Source organism: Mesoplodon densirostris, chromosome 12, assembly GCF_025265405.1.
Source record: "Mesoplodon densirostris isolate mMesDen1 chromosome 12, mMesDen1 primary haplotype, whole genome shotgun sequence".
Classification (NCBI taxonomy): Eukaryota; Metazoa; Chordata; class Mammalia; order Artiodactyla; family Ziphiidae; genus Mesoplodon; species Mesoplodon densirostris.
In genome coordinates this window covers 28,245,049-28,264,303 of record NC_082672.1, presented here as the reverse complement: position 1 = coordinate 28,264,303, position 19,255 = coordinate 28,245,049, and positions in this window count along the sequence as shown.

The following is a 19,255-nucleotide window of genomic DNA, read 5'->3' as shown; positions in this document are numbered from 1 at the left end:
TTTTCTACATACAGGCCTTTTGTCTCTTTAGGTAGGTTTATTCCTAGGTATTTTATTCTTTTTGTTGCAGTGGTAAATGGGAGTGTTTCCTTAATTTCTCTTTAAGAGTTTTCAGCATTAGTGTATAGGACTGCGAGAGATTTCTGTGCATTAATTTTGTATCCTGCTACTTTTCCAAATTCATTGATTAGCACTAGTAGTGTTCTGATAGCATCTTTAGGATTGTCTATGTATAGTATCATGTCATCTGCAAACAGTGACAGCTTTACTTCTTCTTTTCCAATTTGGATTCCTTTTATTTCTTTTTCTTCTCTGATTGCTGTGACTAAAACTTCCAAAACTATGTTGAATAATAGTGATGAGAGTGGGCAACCTTGTCTTGTTCCTGATCTTAGTGGAAATGGTTTCAGTTTTTCACCATTGACGATGATGTTGGCTGTGGGTTTGTCATATATGGCCTTTATTACGTTGAGGTAAGTTGTCTCTGTACCTGCTTTCTTGAGGGTTTTTATCATAAATGGGTGTTGAATTTTGTTGAAAGCTTTTTCTGCATCTATTGAGATGATCATATGGTTTTTCTCCTTCAATTTGTTAATATGGTTTATCACATTGATTGATTTGCATATATTGAAGAATCCTTGCATTCCTGGAATAAACCCCACTTGATCATGGTGTATGATCCTTTTAATGTGCTGTTGGATTCTGTTTGCTAGTATTTTGCTGAGGATTTTTACATCTATGTTCATCAGTGATATTGGCCTGTAGTTTTCTGTTTTAGTGACATCTTTGTCTGGTTTTAGTATCAGGGTGATGGTGGCCTTATAGAATGAATTTGGGAGGTTCTTCCCTCTGCTATATTTTGGAAGAGTTTGAGAAGGATAGGTGTTAGCTCTTCTCTAAATGTTTGATAGAATTCGCCTGTGAAGCCATCTGTTCCTGGGCTTTTGTTTGTTGGAAGATTTTTTATCACAGTCTCAATATCAGTGCATGTTATTGGCCTGTTTGTATTTTCTATTTTTTCCTGGTTCAGTCTCGGAAGGTTGTGCTTTTCTAAGAATTTGTCCATTTCTTCCAGGTTGTCCATTTTATTGGCATATAGTTGCTTATAGTAATCTCTCATGATCCTTTGTATTTGTACAGTGTCAGTTGTTACTTTTCCTGTTTTCATTTCAAATTCTATTGATTTGAGTCTTCTTTTTTTTTTTTTTGATGAGTGTGACTAATGGTTTATCCGTTTTGCTTATCTTCTCAAAGAACCAGCTTTTAGTTTTATTGATCTTTGCTATTTTGAGAAACACAACTTTTAAAAGTCAAGTGGAGGAAGAGGTGTGAACAGAGAAGAATGACCAGTGGCCAGAGAGAGAGGATGAGAAACATAAGCATATGGTTCCCCAGAAGACAAAGAGAGGGAACATTTCAAGAAGCAGGAAATGAGTGGGACTTCTGGTTAAAGTGACTTGAAGAGGTCAGTAAATTCTGTCTCCAAAATGCAAGATATTCAAATAGCCAACAGGCACATGAAAAGATGCTCAACATCATTAGTCATTAGAGAACTGAAAATTAAAATCACAGTGAGATACCATTACATACGCACTGGAAATGGCTAATTCCAGAAAATGTGACAATACCAAATGTGGGTGAAGGTATAGAGAAACTGGAAGTCTCATACCTTTCTGATTGGAATGTAGAATGGTACAAGCACTTTAGAAAACCAGTTTGACAGTTTCTTAAACAGATAAATCATGTTGCTTACCATATGACCCAGCAATTTCACTCCTTGTTATCCACACATGAAAAAGTCACACAGATGTCCACACAAAGACTTGTACGTAAATGTTCATATAAGTTGTTGGCTGTCCACAATAGCCAATAACTAGAAACAATGCAAATGTTTATTAACTGATGAATGGGTAAACAAAATGTGGACTATCGATACAACAGAATACTATTCATCAATTGGATAACCTCCAAAACATTATGCTAAGTGATATAAACCAGACAGAAGACCACATATTGATTTTATTTATGGAAAATATCTTTTAAAACGCAAGCGTATAGTGACGGAGAGCAGATGAGTGATGAGTGACTGTGGAAGCTGGGGGTGGGGACCCACTGCAATCTGGACAACAGGAAATTTAGGGGATGATAGAAGATTTCTAAAACGATTGTGGAGATAGTCAAACAACTGGTTAAACTAACTATCATAGAACTTTAGACTTACAGTGGGTGAATTTTATGGTAAATAAATTATACCTCAATAAAGCTTTAAAAAAGAAAGATGACTAACCTACACTGACTAGCCTACAGTGAGGGAGTCCCTATATCCCATGCCTTTCTTCTACCCCACTTAATTTTAGTATTTGTTTCTAATCTTCCTTTACTATGATAGCAACATATTCTACAATACTTGTTTTTGAGCTGAACTTGTTTGGAGCAGAACGAACTATCTGGAGTTTGCCTGAGAATATAAATGGAATCTCTTCACTCAACAGTCTGATCTTCCATGGGTCAAGCCAATTTGCAGATTCTCAAGAACATCTTTAAGTTCTCTTCAGGAAACTGGCTCATTCTAGAGACGTCCTGAGGTTTGGATAATATGATCCACCAACAGAGGCCCCAGGCGTACATCAGAGTGTAGGTCTAAATGCATTCAGGCTGTTGCTGAACCGGGAGGACCCTGGCTTGGCCCATCCCATCCAGCTTGCTCCAGCTGGGGGATCTCACTTCTTTATCATACCAGCCTCACAGTGTGGATAGATCAGGGACAGGAGAGTACCAGTTATATTCCTTTTTTACTCTGTATTACACATGATTCATAAGAATTTACAAACTTGCTGTGATAAACCAATGACATTTTCAAAAAAGAACTTCTATTATCAGAGATTTCTGAAGAAGCATATGTTGGGATGTGGTGAACTAGTCCAGAGTTTCCTGACAAAACTCTTTTTTACTCTCTGATTTATTAACATAGTATGTTTGTTAGACAGATTCTAGGCATTCCCTGTGGTGTTTAGAGCTGCGCATCTTCTGTGCATTCAAACTGGCCAAAGAAGCAGACCAGGGCACTGCTATTGATTTGTTTCACTCTGGTGAATGTAAATGATTCATGGTCAGCAGGATATGTCCTACTAGAGATAAAACAGAAGGAAGAAAATGTGCATAGCTTCAAAGGTGCAGCTTGATTCCACCGGTAACCCAGCATGGCAGTCAGTATACCTGGCACTTTAAAGTATGCATCATAAACTTTCCAAGGAATCAGCACTATCTTCTCTGAAATTGCTATAGATTGACAAAAATGAGTAGAAGGAGGAGAATGTGGAGAAGGATCAAATGAAGAAGCCTCCCCTTTTTTGTTGGTGTGAGCTAAGTTGCATTAAGTCCAGGAAAGCAAATACGCACTTTTTAAGGTCCATGGAGGAAAATGCAAATTGCTAACGTGAAAATGACTCTGATAGACTTAGTACTATGATATTTTGGGTGCCCCTGCTCTACTTGTGCTTCTCTACTCATGAGCAACCCGTCCTTCAGGAAACTACTAAAAGTTGAAGTGTTGATTCGCATATTATTGTTAAAAGTCAATAGTATAAAAGAAAGGCATATTTTCCTTTTCTGTAATCATAAGCCACATGCCAGAAAAGCTGTTTCACCTGCTCCCAGGATTCAGAGGATTTCTACTGCAAATAGGCCAGGGATGTATACCCTCTCACAGTACCATGTGCCTTGGCTTTACTGGGACACATTCCACAGGTAATGCTGCATTTACAGGTACAATATATTTTCTCCCAGCCCAAGCCAAAGAGTGGAGACAGTCTTAATCTTTCTGATTAACTTAACTATAACATCGTGCTGAGTTAGGGAAAACTAGATTTCAAAGTGGAAGCAACAGTTATAAAGAATAATAAAAATGGTGGATGAAGAGAATCTGAAACAGTGAGGCTCATTAAAATGAAAATATTTGTGGAGATGAGTGCACATAAAGTCATAGTTCATTAGGACCAAAGGAAGAATGTATGTGCCAGACATTGAAATGGCCAGTTAGTTGTATCTTTTCTTACCATGGGTTAAGAATTCTATCTACACGTCTCAATAATGCTGGGAAAAACAAGGCAACTTTCTGAGCATTATAAAGTTATGAATGCATTGTAATGAAGTCAGCAAACCAAGACAAGCAATTCGAACGACTTCTAGACTAGGAGTTCTTAACCAGAGGTCCATGACAGAATCATCTGGAGAGAGCCTTTCAAAATGTTCAATCCAGGGTTCCACTGTCAGTTGTTTTCATTCACTTAGATCTGGAATGAAACTCATGCATGTGAATTTTGAAAAGTTTTCCCCAAGTGATTTTTATGATAACTCTAGTTAAGAAAAGAAAGCATTTTCTACCTTGTAGTTACATATCTGCCATCTTAACTAGATCACAAACTCCTTTGAAAGGAGCCTGCCATTTTTACCTTGTGTCTTTTTCTGTCATTAGCCCACCGAGACTATGAGCCTCAGAAAAGAAGAGTGTGTGCTAGTTTTATTCATTACTGTAATTTCTCATGCTCTCCCCCACCCCCCAGATAGAAGAGCATGAGGTCTGTGGTTGGTGCCCAAGAAATTGAATTTTAAAAGTGAATACTAGGGGGAATTGACTGGTGGTCAAGTGGTTAGGACTTGCACTGTCACTGCTGAGAGCCCAGGTTCAATCCCTGGTTGGGGAACTAAAATCTCACATGCCATGGGGCCAAAAAAAAAGTGAATACTAGACTTTAATTATCTATATACAGACTTAATTTTTTCTTTTATCTTATTATTATTACTCATTATATACTTAATGGGTCTCAAATGTTTGTTGACTGAACATCCTGAGTTTTGAAAATTAGAAGTTTAAGGGGTTTTTGAGTGGTATTTGTAGAAATCAACCTTATTACTTTATATTCATCTTCTCTCTTTGGGCTATTGTAAAATACATCTTTGGTTTACCAGCCTTGGTGAGAATAACTCAATTGTACCTCCTTTCAGAAACTTGGGAATCAAACAACTAACCTGAAGCAACAAAACACGCAGATACAGTTGATGCTATTACTTCTGGTACCTTCCTAAATAGCATTATTAATCAATCTTGCCTCCCAGGACTAGCGTACTGTTTTATTTTTATAACACATGCATCAAAAACTATTTGAACCATGACTTCAAAGATCCTGTAAACCTTCTTCTGTTATGAGGAGATACTTCTTATATGTTCTAATGAAGTACATGAAAGGAAATAAGAGCCGTTGTAGTCATTAAATAATTACTGCAATCAACACTGGCATAGTGTTGGGTAAGGTAACACAATAGCCCATCTTTTCCATGTTATTTGAATACCATTCACTGTAACTGAAAATAACCAGGAATGATAAAATTGATCAAATGTGGGTTGTTATTATAATCCATCATCCAAGCTCATATATATAGAAGAAATGAATTGAAATGCTCAGCTAGTTAACATCACAGAATTATAATAAGATATTGAGACTATTTCTCAATGTCTTTATTACAGATGCTTATGCTTTAGGTGCAGTGTATTTGCAGTCGACCAAGTAGAAGATGTATAAGCGAGAAGTGTGTTTTGTTTCCACCTTCACTATTGAACTTATGTGCCATAAAGTCTTTCCTATTCTCCCTCTACCTATGATCTTGCCTCTCTTTGAACCCACATACACTGATTCTGTAGCTCATTTATGCACTTACCTTGTTCTGTCTTCTTTTAGACTTTCTACCAAATTGCAAACACCTGTAGAAATAGGAGTCACTCTTATTCATCCTGGGTCTCCTGCTATGACAAGTGCATAGCAGGTACACAATTATAGAATCTTTGACTTGATAATCTGTTATCCAGAAATTAATGATGACAATATGTACTTAATCCCAAGAATAATTACACCATTGTCATTGAAGTAAAAAGAGAACATTTAACTTTGAATTTGGAAGCCTTTTAAAAATAGATGCTATAAGCTGATTTAAAGTGGTTCTTTTAAGCTGTCACCAAAGGCATTTATTATAGTTAAAAATCTGATCCATTTATATATTCATGCATAATTTATATCCCACCTACTTCCAGAAATTAATTGAAGGAGCCATTAAGATGATGCCAATTATGAAAACTACTGAAATACAGTAACAAAACCAATCGCAAAATAGTTTTATTCCCAAACTTACCTTGATATTGATATTTTTAAATGTTTAAATGTTTATAGGTCAAAACATTGACCATACCTATATGCATTATTTCTACATCAAATAGAGTTTGGGGAGGTATATTTGTTAAATATTGTAAGCTAGTTATTATGATTCTATTTTCAAATATAGCATTTTATATTATTTTTCTAATCCATACCATTAATTTACACTATTTTAAATGCTATGGACTGTAGAGTGAATTTAAATATATATTTTTATATATTTAAAACATATATATATTCAGGTGAAAAATACCTTGACTCCTGGCTTCAAATGAGTTTAAATATGGAGAATTCCAGTGGGTTGGGAAGTCAAACACTTTAAGGTCTCAGCAAAGCTACATAACAGCAATTATAACTTGCTCCCATTTTTCTTGAAAGGTGATTTAAGGTGAGGACTCCAAGGAAACAAGAGAAGTCTATTCTAAGAAAGACATGAGGCAAATGGAGACACAGGGAGAGAGGAGACCCCCCAACAAAAGCCTCCCATCTTCCTTCCATCCAAAGGGCACTTACCAAATTGCATGATTCCAGTGAGCTTTGCACAATTAACCTATCCAAAGGGTTTGTGTGGCAGACATTTAACTTTCCACCCAGCTATGTTGAAATGTACAGTACATATTGAACGTGTAGTTTAAATTGAAAATGAAACCTTTAGACACCTCAGTACAAGATGGATACTGCTAAATGTGGGAACATTTTTACCCAGGTGGGTTCAATCAAAATTTCTACACTATGAAATAAAATTCCAATCTAGCTTACAAAACTACAAATTGATCTTAGAGTTTTTTAAGGAAAATTTTCACAGAAAAAGAATTGTAGTTTGCCTTTAAATATTGGATCATTTGATTTAATGCCTTTTTATTTTAGATGAGATTACAAAAAAAATTTATTAATGAATTCTCATTAAAAATATGGTTAAGCAGATCAGATAAAGCAGACAAATCCTGTTTGTTCAATAAAGACAGTCATGTAATTTTTTAAAAATTAAGGAATTAGATGAACTTTTTTTGAGATTTAGGCTCTGAATTGACAATAACATGAAGGTTGCCCCTCAACTTTTAGAAGGCCCACATGCAAGAAGAAAAAAACTTTATATTATCCAGAAAGAAACCAATAAATGATTGGAAATCTACTCATAATGATAATGAGCAGTAAAAGCTAAGGATTTCACGTCCAAAGTCAATGCTGTTTAATCAGGCCCTGGAAAACAAACTCAGGTTTACTTCTACCACACCAGATGAAGTGGCTACCAAACGTGAAGTGCCATGATAACTGGATCAGGGAGAGAAAGATCTGCCTTCGGACTAGAAAGAGACCCAGTGCCCCGTGACCTCTCTTTGATAGCTGCCAACATTGCCGGGCCCGTGGGTGATTCAGTTACACTAGTATGCCCATTCTTGACCCAGAAAGAAGTCCTTTATCCAATGTTCTTTAAGTTCAGTGCTGGCCTGCCAGTAAGAGTTTTAACAAAGATCAGAATTAAATGTGGTTGTAAGTTTCTGCAGGGCTGCTGTGGGCAAGAACAGTTTGGGAATATTGGCTAAAAGGTACACTCATTGTAGCCTGGGAATGGAAATAAGGCCCCATGAAAACCCTTAAAGCATTAGGACCAGGCAGAGCTTTCTACCTGCAAATAAAATCTTCTGTTGCTTACTGAGAGAGCTTGCTAAGTCATTCGCTTTAGTGTTCTTGAAGGGGCCAAGAGAAGAAGGTAGAAAGCAAAAAGAATACAAGGGAGATTTTGGCAGAAAAAAAACATAACCTTGTATTTTGTACTTCTCCTTCAACTGCTCTCTTCTACTAGCCCACGCTCCATCACCTTCCATATCTCTGCCCCAAGTGTTCCTTCCTGTTCAGCTGTACCAGTCTTCTTACGTCCTGTGAAACAGACATCTTGAGAATGTCTCACCCTTTTCCACGCATCTTTCTCTGCTTCTGATATATTTCTTTGAAACTAGATTTAAAACTTAGTGCCACTTATGAGAAGTTTAACTGTTGAGCAAATAGAGGACAATATCTAGAGGTTGGACCTAGAATGTGTCAAGGGACATATATGTGAGCAAGTGGGCAGAGGACAGCTCCTTCTCCTTGCTTTGGTGAATTCATGATTGCGGAGGATTGGAGCCAGAGATAGAACTAACGTTTATGAGCCTTAGTTCACATGAACCTCTTCATACAGAATAGGTGGACTCAGTCCTTTGGGTCACTGTCAGAAACATCTTCCTTGGGTCCCAAGATAGCTACTCTAAACCACTGCTCCCTAGAATTGACCCAACAAATGCCACTGTAAGCACCTTGTTAGGCCTTGTGACTTTAGCACTCACATTCACAGCCCAAATTCTTATTGTACCCCTGTTCCCATCTGGCCAAGTCAATCTTCTGCTTTAAAAACTTGAAGTTGTAATCATCGCTACCACTTATTGAGTATCGACTCTGTGTCTGGAATATGTTAGATGCTTTACATGTATCTACTATAATGCTTGAAACATATCTACTAAGATCATTGCTACTTAAAGTATATATTGTTATCATCATTTTATAGATGAAGAAAAGGAGGCATGCATGGAGTGATGAAAGAATTTGCCCAAGAGTGCAAATATGGTGATATAGCTGAGAATTAAGCCAAAATAAGTCTGGCTCCAAAGTCTAGGCTCACTGCTGTCAAGCTCATACCATTTAACAGTTCCTCAGCATGCTTCCCAAAGCCCCCCACAATTCTGCTGCTGCCTGCATTCCAGCACCATCTCTGGCCCTCCCTGCCTTTCACTTAATAGTTAAACACTTGTAGTCCACCAACTCCCTCCTCTTCAGCGTGTATTCATGCTCTTTCCTCTGCTTGAAATACTGTCACCAGTGTAGCTTAGCACCCCTCACTTTTCTAGACATGGGTGCCCTCAAGAAGGACTTCCTGGTATCCCCCTTTTATTACAGCAGCTGATGCACATCCCGTCCCAGAGCATTCGCAATAGTATCGTGTCACAGTGCCCCCTTTCAGGTGAGTTCCCACCTAGGCAATAAGCCTCAGGAGGTAAGAAGGTATTTCTCACCTTCACGTTTGCAACCCAGCACAGAGCTTGGCACAGGCAGAGACTGCAAGTGCTCGTTGAATGCAGCTTATTTGAAGCTTTAAAAGGGTTTTCCCATTGGTGTGTGTGTCTGTGTGTGTGTAAGAGAGAGAAAGAGACAGATACAGAGGACAAAAGTGTGTGCTTTAATCTTCCCAACTTGATTTCATGTCTTGTGAGAATAGAACAGTGTCTTCTACTTTTATATCATTCTCTTTCAAAGCCCCTTGCCTGCTGAAGGCACCAGAATAAATGGCCCTATTTTCAAGTCAGCGTTGAATACACCCATGAACGTGAACTCTACAGAAGAGAAAGGCAGTGGGGGGGCAGATGGCAACAGAGAAAAGTGCACATTTATTTAGTATTTGGATCTCACCAACTTGCTAAAGGATTTGAGATTCTAACACAATTAAACAATGTAAAGCTAGGCAATTAAGAATAAATATTGGACTGAGACTGAGAGTTCACTTGAAATGAACTACTTACTTCAATTTGGGCACTTGATTTAGTAATGCTTCCTAGCAACTAAAACAAAATCAGAAACCATTCAGTACCATGGCTTATCAGAATTCATTTGCCTACAAACAATAGGAAACCTGGCTCACAGTGGTTTAAACATATAAGAGTTTATTCCTCTCACGGAGGTCTGGAGTGGCTGCCAACCTTGATTCAATGGCTGAATTGTGCCGAGGCCAGCATCTCTGCAAGACTCTTGGTCTTTTCCTCAGGCTTCTCACCTATAATGGTTGCAGGATTGCTGCTGCTGTTCCAGACATCACATCCAGGTTTAAGGCATGAAGGAAGGGACACTTTAAAAACCATGTTTGCTGCTTATATCAGGAAAAGCAAAAGCCTTTACAGACTCCTTCCTACGTTTTATTGATTAGAACTATGGCAACCTGTCACTTCTAGCTGGAAGACAGTCTTAAAAGCATATGTCCTCCAAAAGTTTAGTTTGTTGTACACATGCAATTTATATTATGTTATAAACCAATGTTACCACAATGAAAAAAGTAAAATAATAAATTTTTTAAAAATTTTATTGGGGTATTGTTGCTTTACAATGTTGTGTTACTTTCTGCTGTACAGCAAAGTGAATCAGCTATACATATACATTTATCCCCTCCTTTTTGGATTTCCTTCCCATTTAGGTCACCACAGAGCACTGAGTAGAGTTCCCTGTGCTATACAGTAGGTTCTCATTAGTTATCTATTTTATACATAGTAGTGTATACATGTCAATCCCAATCTCCCAATTTATCCCACCCCTGTTTCCCCCCTTGGTGTCCATATGTTTGTTCTCTACATCCATGTCCCTATTTCTGCTTCACAAACCGGTTCATCTGTACCATTTTTCTAGATTCCAGATATATGCGTTAATATACGATATTTGTTTTTCTCTTTCTGACTTCACTCTGTATGACAGTCTCTAGGTCCATCCAACCTCTCTGCAGATGGCACAATTTCATTCCTTCTTATGGCTGAGTATTATTCCATTGTATATATGTACCACATCTTCTTTATCCATTCCTCTGTTGATGGACATTTACATTGCTTCCATGTCCTGCCTATTGTAAATAGTGCTTCAGTGAATATTGGAGTACATGTATCTTTTGGAGTTATGGTTTTCTCTGGGTATATGCCCAGTAGTGGGATTGCTGGGTCATATGGTAGTTCTATTAGTTTTTTAAGGAACCGCCATACTACTCTCCATAGTGGCTGTATCAATTTACATTCCCACCAACAGTGTAGGAGTGTTCCCTTTTCTCCACACCCTCTCCACATTTATTGTGTGTAGATTTTTTGAGGATGGCCATTCTGACTGGTGTGAGGTGATACCTCATTGTAGTTTTGATTTGCATTTCTCTAATAATTAGTGATGTTGAGCGTCTTTTCATGTGCCTTTGGCCATCTGTAAGTCTTCTTTGGATAAATGTCTTTAGGTCTTCTGTGCATTTTTGGATTGGGTTGTTTGTTTCTTTAATTTTGAGCTGCATGAGCTGTTTGTATATTTTGGATATTAATCTCTTGTCAGTTGCTTCATTTGCAAATATTTTCTCCCATTCTGAGGGTTTTCTTTTCATCTTGTTTATGGTTTCCTTTGCTGTGCAAAAGCTTTTAAGTTTAATTAGGTCCCTTTTGTTTATTTCTGTTTTTATTTTCATTATTCTAGGAGGTTGGTCCAAAAAAAAGCCCAGAGATAAACCCATACACCTATGGTCACCTAATCCATGACAAAGGAGGCAAGAATATACAATGGAGAAAAGACAGCCTCTTCAATAAGTGGTGCTGGGAAAACTGGACAGCTACATGTAAAAGAATGAAATTAAAACACTCCCTAATACCATACACAAAAATAAACTCAAAATGGATTAAAAACCTAAATGTAAGGCCGGACACTATAAAACTCTTAGAGGAAAACATAGGCAGAACACTCTTTGACAAAAATAATAAATTTTTTAGAGCACATCTGTCCTACTATGGCAGGACACATTGCTATCCAGGTCGAAACTGGCATTCGTTTTGCAAAGAAGAAAAAAACAGTATATATTGGATAGGAAACTGACACTCGTAGTTTGTAGTTTTCATTGTCTGCCAATAAATATATAAACTCCAGCAGAAATTTATCACACACTTCAATAATTATTTGATGCATTAATAAAAACATATTTGGTCCCCTAACTAAACTCTTCAGAAAAAAACACAAACTTTGTTTTTCTGCTTATAAAAGTAACTGTGAAAATTTTGGAAAATAAAGTTATAAAATGTAAGACAATAAGGATCTATAATCATGCCCTCTGGTGATAGAGTATTTTATTTAAAATATTATTTTCCTGATCTTGAAGAAGGCAGTTATATATATTATTGTAGAATACTTAGAAATTACTCAGCACATAGCATATAATTATCTCCTACAGTTCTGCCATCCATAAAACATAGATAAATTTTAGTCATTTCGATGAGAGAGAAAGAATAACATTTTCACAAAATTGAGATCATACTTTAAAAAAAAAAGGAAAAAAACTTAACCATTTATCTTGACTAGAAATTCCTACACAACATCATCTGTCATGGTTAGAAATTTGTGTACAAAATTTATTTAATCTCCTATTATTAGACATTAAGGTTGTTTATGTTCCATTATAAAGCACCCTGGGATTAATAATATTATAGTTACATTTGGGAGTAAATTATTATATTTCCTAGGGAAAAAATCCTAGAAGTAAAATTCTGATGACAAATGTTATAAACATTTTCAAGATTTTTGACACATACTGCCAAATTATGCTTCAGAAGAGTTCTGCAATTTAGTAAATAAGAATCCCATTTTCCCTGCACCCTTGCCAACACCATATGTATAATCTACTTTGCAGTTGAAATCTACCTTGCAATTGAATAAGTTAAAAACTAATAAATTTATAATTTTGCTTTTATTAGTTTTGCTTTTATATACATGATATACTTGTATGACTAAACATAGTCTAAAATGGCTTATTAAAATTATATGTGTTTTGGTCCATATTGCCTATTTATATCCTTCACCTATTTTCCACTGACATATTTATATTTTTTGTATTGATTTATAAAAGCTCTTTCTCTATTATGAATAGTAATTTTAATTATGAAATAAGAACAAGGATTTAGCTATTTGGTTTTGGACTCAATTTTGTTTATAGTAGTCTTTGATTCCTCCCTCTTTCATTTGCAACAAAGGCCTTTTGCAAACTTTTAAAGAAATATCCATGGGTAGTATATTTTCAAAGCCATTTCACATACCACAACATCCTTCTGTTGGTTTCACATATGTCCATGGATGACAACTCTCTACATCTATGATTCTTTATTAACCTTCATTTCATCTCAAAACTCTTGGTTATTTCCTTACATGACTTCTAGAATTTAATGTTGTATACAATTCTTTGTTAACAGCCTTTTAAACCTCCAATTCTAGCTGTTTTCTATTTGACTTCAAGAATTTGATGTTGTCCACAAGCAATCTAAAATTAGTCTAAGATTGTTCCTTTGTAACTAACTTTTCCCTCTTGTCTCCTGTTTTTCATTTAAAAAAACATTATCTTTTAATAAAAGAAAAACCTCTGGCCAGGTCATTTGTTAGCACTTCTCTTTCTTATTTTTTTAATTTAACTTCTTAGGGTATAGCGAGCATGTTCAATCTGAGTCTATGTATCTTTTTAGCACAAAAAACATTTCTTTAGCTGTGGCTTCATTACTCCATATTTTATTTCTTCTTTAGGAGCATCAGTTGTTCTTTCAGGAACAACTTTAGGTTGGATTTTTACCATATTGTCATCCCTATCTATCACATTTGCCATCATTGTTTTCAGGTCTTTTTTTAAGCTACATTCTTAGTTTCCTGTTTATTCTATCTCTGATTCAATTTTCTACAGTATTAATTCTGATCTTTATTCTTCCCAATGAGAATTCAGATATTTCTATTGCACTTACAGCTTTCTTTCAATTCTACCCTATTTCACCCAGTTATCTTTAATTCAGCTTGTTGTCTTTGGTTTTCATCCTGATTTTCTTTTTTTGCCTTTTCTGCATCCTCATGTCTTTCTGCTCCTATTTCACAAAAGGCATGCCTACTTGCTGCCTGTTTTAGGAGTCAAATTCTTAAATATTTTTTCTTAGTTGTGATAATAATTATTTTTCTTATGTATTTTTAGATAATTACCTTATTCTGTAATTTTTTTTCAAAATCCTCATATATAGAATAGCTTTGCCTACTCAGTTTTTCCAACTGATAGAATATTTGATTGAACTTGGACCTTCTCACATTTCAGTATTGATGATCGGTGGCAGATCCTCTTAGCTCCATTTCTAGTGTCTAGGTAATATTCAACTGGATTACTTCTGTTAGATTGATACAATATCTTCTATTCTCAATATCTGGCTCTTTGACACCATGAATCTGAATGCCCTTGGGCCTTCAAAAGCCTTGCTCAGCTGTTTTCCCCAAAGATTTTTGGATGCCACAGTCCATGTAGCACCAGTGGCTAGAGTGGGGAAAATTAGATGTTGAACCACCACTTACAGGAATGCTATGTATTTGACCATCACAGACATTTATCAAAGAAACTAAAGTGACAACCACTGCTAGGGTCTTCAAACCAGATGGCCTACTGGTTTGAAGACCAGTAGAGGAGGTGACCTACTGCCAATGACGAATGCTTCATTTTAGGAAGAAATGAAATGGAGCTAAGCAGCAATGAGAGCTTCTCCTATGGATTTAAATTTACAAGGCTAGTTAAATAATAGGTAATAATCTATACTCAGGAGCTAAATAAATCAATATATTCTCCTATGTATGTGAGATGGATGATTGCTGAAATTGACTATGGTTTATATGGGATCTTTATTTGATGGGAGAAATAGTAATTATATAACCTTATTAAGTGATTCTTTAAATTGAATTTGAATATGTTTACAACTGCTGGAAGTTCATAGCCTGGTTCATAGTAGATGTTCAATAAATATTTTTCATTGAGTGCCTGAATGAGTAGAGACCATAACTTTGGAAGAATAAACCTAAAAGAGGTAGAGAGCTGAGGTGAAGTTGAGGCTACTCCCTTCTTCCTGTCCCCACAAGGTAGCATCTCTGAGCCGTGGGGAGCAGGACACATGGCACTGAGAAGGGCCCAGGTGAAAGGTGCAAGCTCCATATTTATCTGCAGCGTCATCTCCAGGGAGCAACTGTACCCAGCAGCCTCCAGTTGTCTCCACAATCTTTTCAGTTCCTACAGACCGTGTTCAGTTTGCTGAATCACAGCAATTGATAACTTTTGCAGTAAACAAAGCCCCTAGTTTGCAAGGACAGTCACTTCAGTGCTTGGGATTTATATAATGAGAGATAAGTGTAGAGAAACACTGATTATTATATGCCCAATTGCCCTAAACTATGCAAGGAACTGGAAAGCAGAATGCCTGGCTTCTAACCCTGCCTTGGACCCTGTCTGACCTTGAGAATATTTCTGAATCTTTCTGAGCTTCAGTTTCCATATCTGAAAAATGGAGAAATTGAACAAGATCATCTCTAAAGGTGCTTTGGCTGTAACACCCTACAGCTCTCTTTTCAGAAAACACACAGTTTCCTTTCCTGGACACTGAGGTTTGTTCTGTGAATGTGTCTCTCAGAACTTTATAGGTGTTTGTTTAGATGTAAACAGGAAAATTGCTTAGAATGCTCCTCTCCCCACTGTAGTTTGAGATTAAAAGCGTGAATTTTTTTCAATATGTTCAGTTTTCAAAAGACACGCTGGAGGAAGGCAGCCAATTTCTGCCCACACAACCTCCAAGTGACGTCAATGGAAGCGGAGCACACAGACCTCTAGGCAAGCTTTGGCTCATTCTGTGAGGGTTCTTTTCTTTTTTTAAAGAACAACTGCAAAAATGATTTCTCTCCACTTAAATTACACAATTTGTTCTTCTTTTCTCAATTCTGCCCTGAGTCAGCAACAGACATAATGTGGAAAAGAAAGCAAGATCTCCTTTTTACACATCAAGTAAAACAGGACTTAGTTATGTGAAACACAGGATGTCTGAGACTCTTGAACACTCTTTAAGTAATATTCCTCTTGCCATACCTCCTCCTAAGTTTAATCTAGAAGGCTGATAAATAGTCATTAGATGGACAACTGGAAAAACACACCTAATTATTCTTATTTTGATCCTAGTTTTGATCACCAATCCTGCTACTGATTTTATTATACATCTTGGGTTTATGGCTTAGCTCTTGAAAATATTTTAAAGGACTTTCCTAGCAAGAAATTATAATTTGTGTTTTTGTCCTCAGCTCAGCTTCACACAATAAAGTCAAGTAGGTCTGGTAATTGCATTCTACATAATACAAATAAGGCTATAAGAAAAAAAGAATAGTTAACACTCATGTAGCTCTTAACATGTTATAGGCACAGCCTGGCTCAATTCTCACAGTAACCCCGTAAGGCTGGTGTTGTTAGTCTCTGATTTTTCTGATTAGGAAACTGAGGATCTGAGAAGTGAGGTAATTTGTCCACAGTCACACTGCTGAGCAAGTGGCATTCAGATTCCAAACCAGGCAGTCTGGCTTCAAAATCTAACCACTGTGCTCTCCAGAGAGTAATTTGTTTATTTTTCCATTCAAAAATAATTTAATGGTACCTGACCATTTTAGATTCTGAGAACAGTCAGTTACTAGGTGATGTGGAATAGAGACATAGAAACAAAGTGAATAGATAGGGAAGGGAATGCAGATTTTGTTTGCATCTATACTGGACCAGACACTGTCTAGACAACTCACATCTCTTTAATTTATATAAAAGCTGTATGAGCAAAGTTGTATCGGTGACATTTCATTGATAAAGAAACTGAGTTTTAGGGAGGTTGTTACTTGCTGAAGATCACAGAGCTGATAAAGGCTTGAATTTTAACCCAAGTGTGTATTTCTACCACCTGCACTTTCTTCTCTACACATGCTGCCCCCATGAGCATGAGTCAGCAAAATACTTAACAGTTCACTGTCTTGGCTAAAGCAGGGGGCACGCACAAGTGCCTCCAATATTTGGGAAGGTCTTAGAATTGTTTTAGAGGTGCTGCTACCAAAAGGTATTTCTATGTTTGAGAATGTCTATTATTATATTCCACTGTAGTCTGCATGGCCCAAACAGTATTGGGAGGACTGCATACAAGTCTAGGTCCAAAGTGGTCCATGGACAAATTTTAATATAATTTTGATTAATAGTATCTATTTGATCTAAAAAAGCATCAAAACATTAAATTCCCTTTTAAAGCAATTGTGAGTGAATTCAGTATTTTGTACGTATGCTCTGGTAATTTTAGATGAATTAATAGAAATTTTGAGTGAAATTGCAGTTTTCCATGAGTATGTGCAGAAATGAAAATCAGCATCCAGTATATGATGTCCTAGAACAACCATTCTATAAATATTAAAAGGTGAGATTATACGAGAAATATTTAAGTACTTTAAGTTTTTCAAAATCAAAATGTAGTATACATTTAAAGTTATTCTATTTTTCCTCTATTTGAATAGAACACCTTTCCTCAAAAATATTACCAATTAAATAAAAGGCAGTTTGGGTTTAAATTGTCCTCCTTTCAGAGTTGGTTCACATCACACCAAATGTCTTATTTATATTTAAATACCACAGGGAATGGGCAAGAAATTGTATGTTTAAACTGGACTTTTTCAAGACTTTTAAGGCCAGAATATTTGCTTTGCCAAAGACCAAATTATTGCAAAGTGGAGCAAGCACCTGATCTTGTGGTGAGTTAGAATAAGTAAACACCTCCACCTGGAAATGGAAACAAATGTTCCTGAGACCCCAGACACCATCTATTAGCCTAGGGACAGCTGTTCCCTTGTTGGTGGTGAGGCTGGATTATACATATTGAGAGTGAGGGTCTCCTGGAGAACCTGTCTCCCTAATTCATAGCCCACATCCCTTATGCACTTGATCTTGCAAATTTCGTCACCTTCTAGACCACCACAAGTTCTTGAAAACCCAGAAATACTTATAGACACCAAGTCACCTCAGTCAATACTTTACCCATGTTTGAATGGACATTCTGATAAGAAATAACATTTCTAAACAACTTTCACCCAAAATGGGCTCAATAACAGTCTTCCCAACTATGTCATGGCCTTCCAAAAATATATTAGCTGTAGTGTAATATTACATCAAATGTTATGGTGTAAAGTACCTTTGACATGTGTAGGAACATAGTATTCCCTTTAATCACAGCATCAACACAACTTGAATGCAGTTTTTAACTTCTCTGTCCTTCCTGGGATATACAGGGCTCTCTGAACAGGTCTGCATACACCCAAGATCAGAGATAAGCTGTTCCCATTCATCTTGCATGAGTAACGAAATATATGACCCGCTGCTGTTCATTAACCTCACAGAGTTCATTTACCTTCTGTGGATGCAAAGTTTATTTATCCTTTGTAAATCTGGGTTCTAGAACTTTCAGCTTCCTGCAAGTCCCATTCAGGGCTGGATTATGGGACAGGCCCCATACATGGTTTAACACTTGGACGGGTTTAGTGCTCAGAAGGGCCCATACTTGGTTTAACAGTCTGTTGTGGGATCTAGAAATCCTTGAAGCCCCTTAATGAACAAGGGGCTTTGCATTTTCATTTTGCTGTATGATCTGCAAATTATGTAACTAGTCCTGGTCACATTGTAATGTTAATGTAGCAAGTACAAAAAGTTGATTTAAAGTATAAGAACTAAAATGAAAAACTAACTGAAGTGCCACTAACATATTTGAGAGTTTTCCCCAAGTAGGATGTCCCATTTAGTAAATATACTTGGATTTTTTTTCTATTTTTTAAACTGATCTAATTCTCTAATGTATTATGTGATACATGCACACTTGTATATTGAAGTATATATACAGTCTTTGTAAATTGAGCAGGAGGGAAGTGAGAAAAGAGAAAGACAAACCAGATTCCAAAATCTTTTAACTTAGCTAAACTCTTAAAACATTCAATACTGTCTCCTTTAAGGATAATCATTACATGACTTCTTCTCTTTCAGAGAATTTATAATCCTCTCTTATTTATTTTTGGACTATTGTTGTTTATAAAAAATATTGCAGATGTGCAAATGTCACCTAAGTTGAGATTGCATATGGCCAGACAAACAGGGGCCTGAAGGCCTTCTTAGCCATCAGCGAGCACAGTCTTACCATGTTTCTCTTTCTTTCCCTGTGTGGGTGCAAGGGCGTGGGGAGTGGGCCGACATGACACTCAATGCACTGTGCAAAAGCCAGCATGAATCCCAGGCCTTCATGTGCAGAGAAAGGACTGATTGTGTGCCGAGCCGCTGGAATGCACGCCGGTCACTTTTTGGAGCGGTGTTAGCGGACATCGTTTTGCTGGATCGTTCAAGGACTGGCAGAGAACAAGGACAGAAAGCAAGGCTCCCTCTCTGTACCCCTGCAGCCCTGTAATTCTCC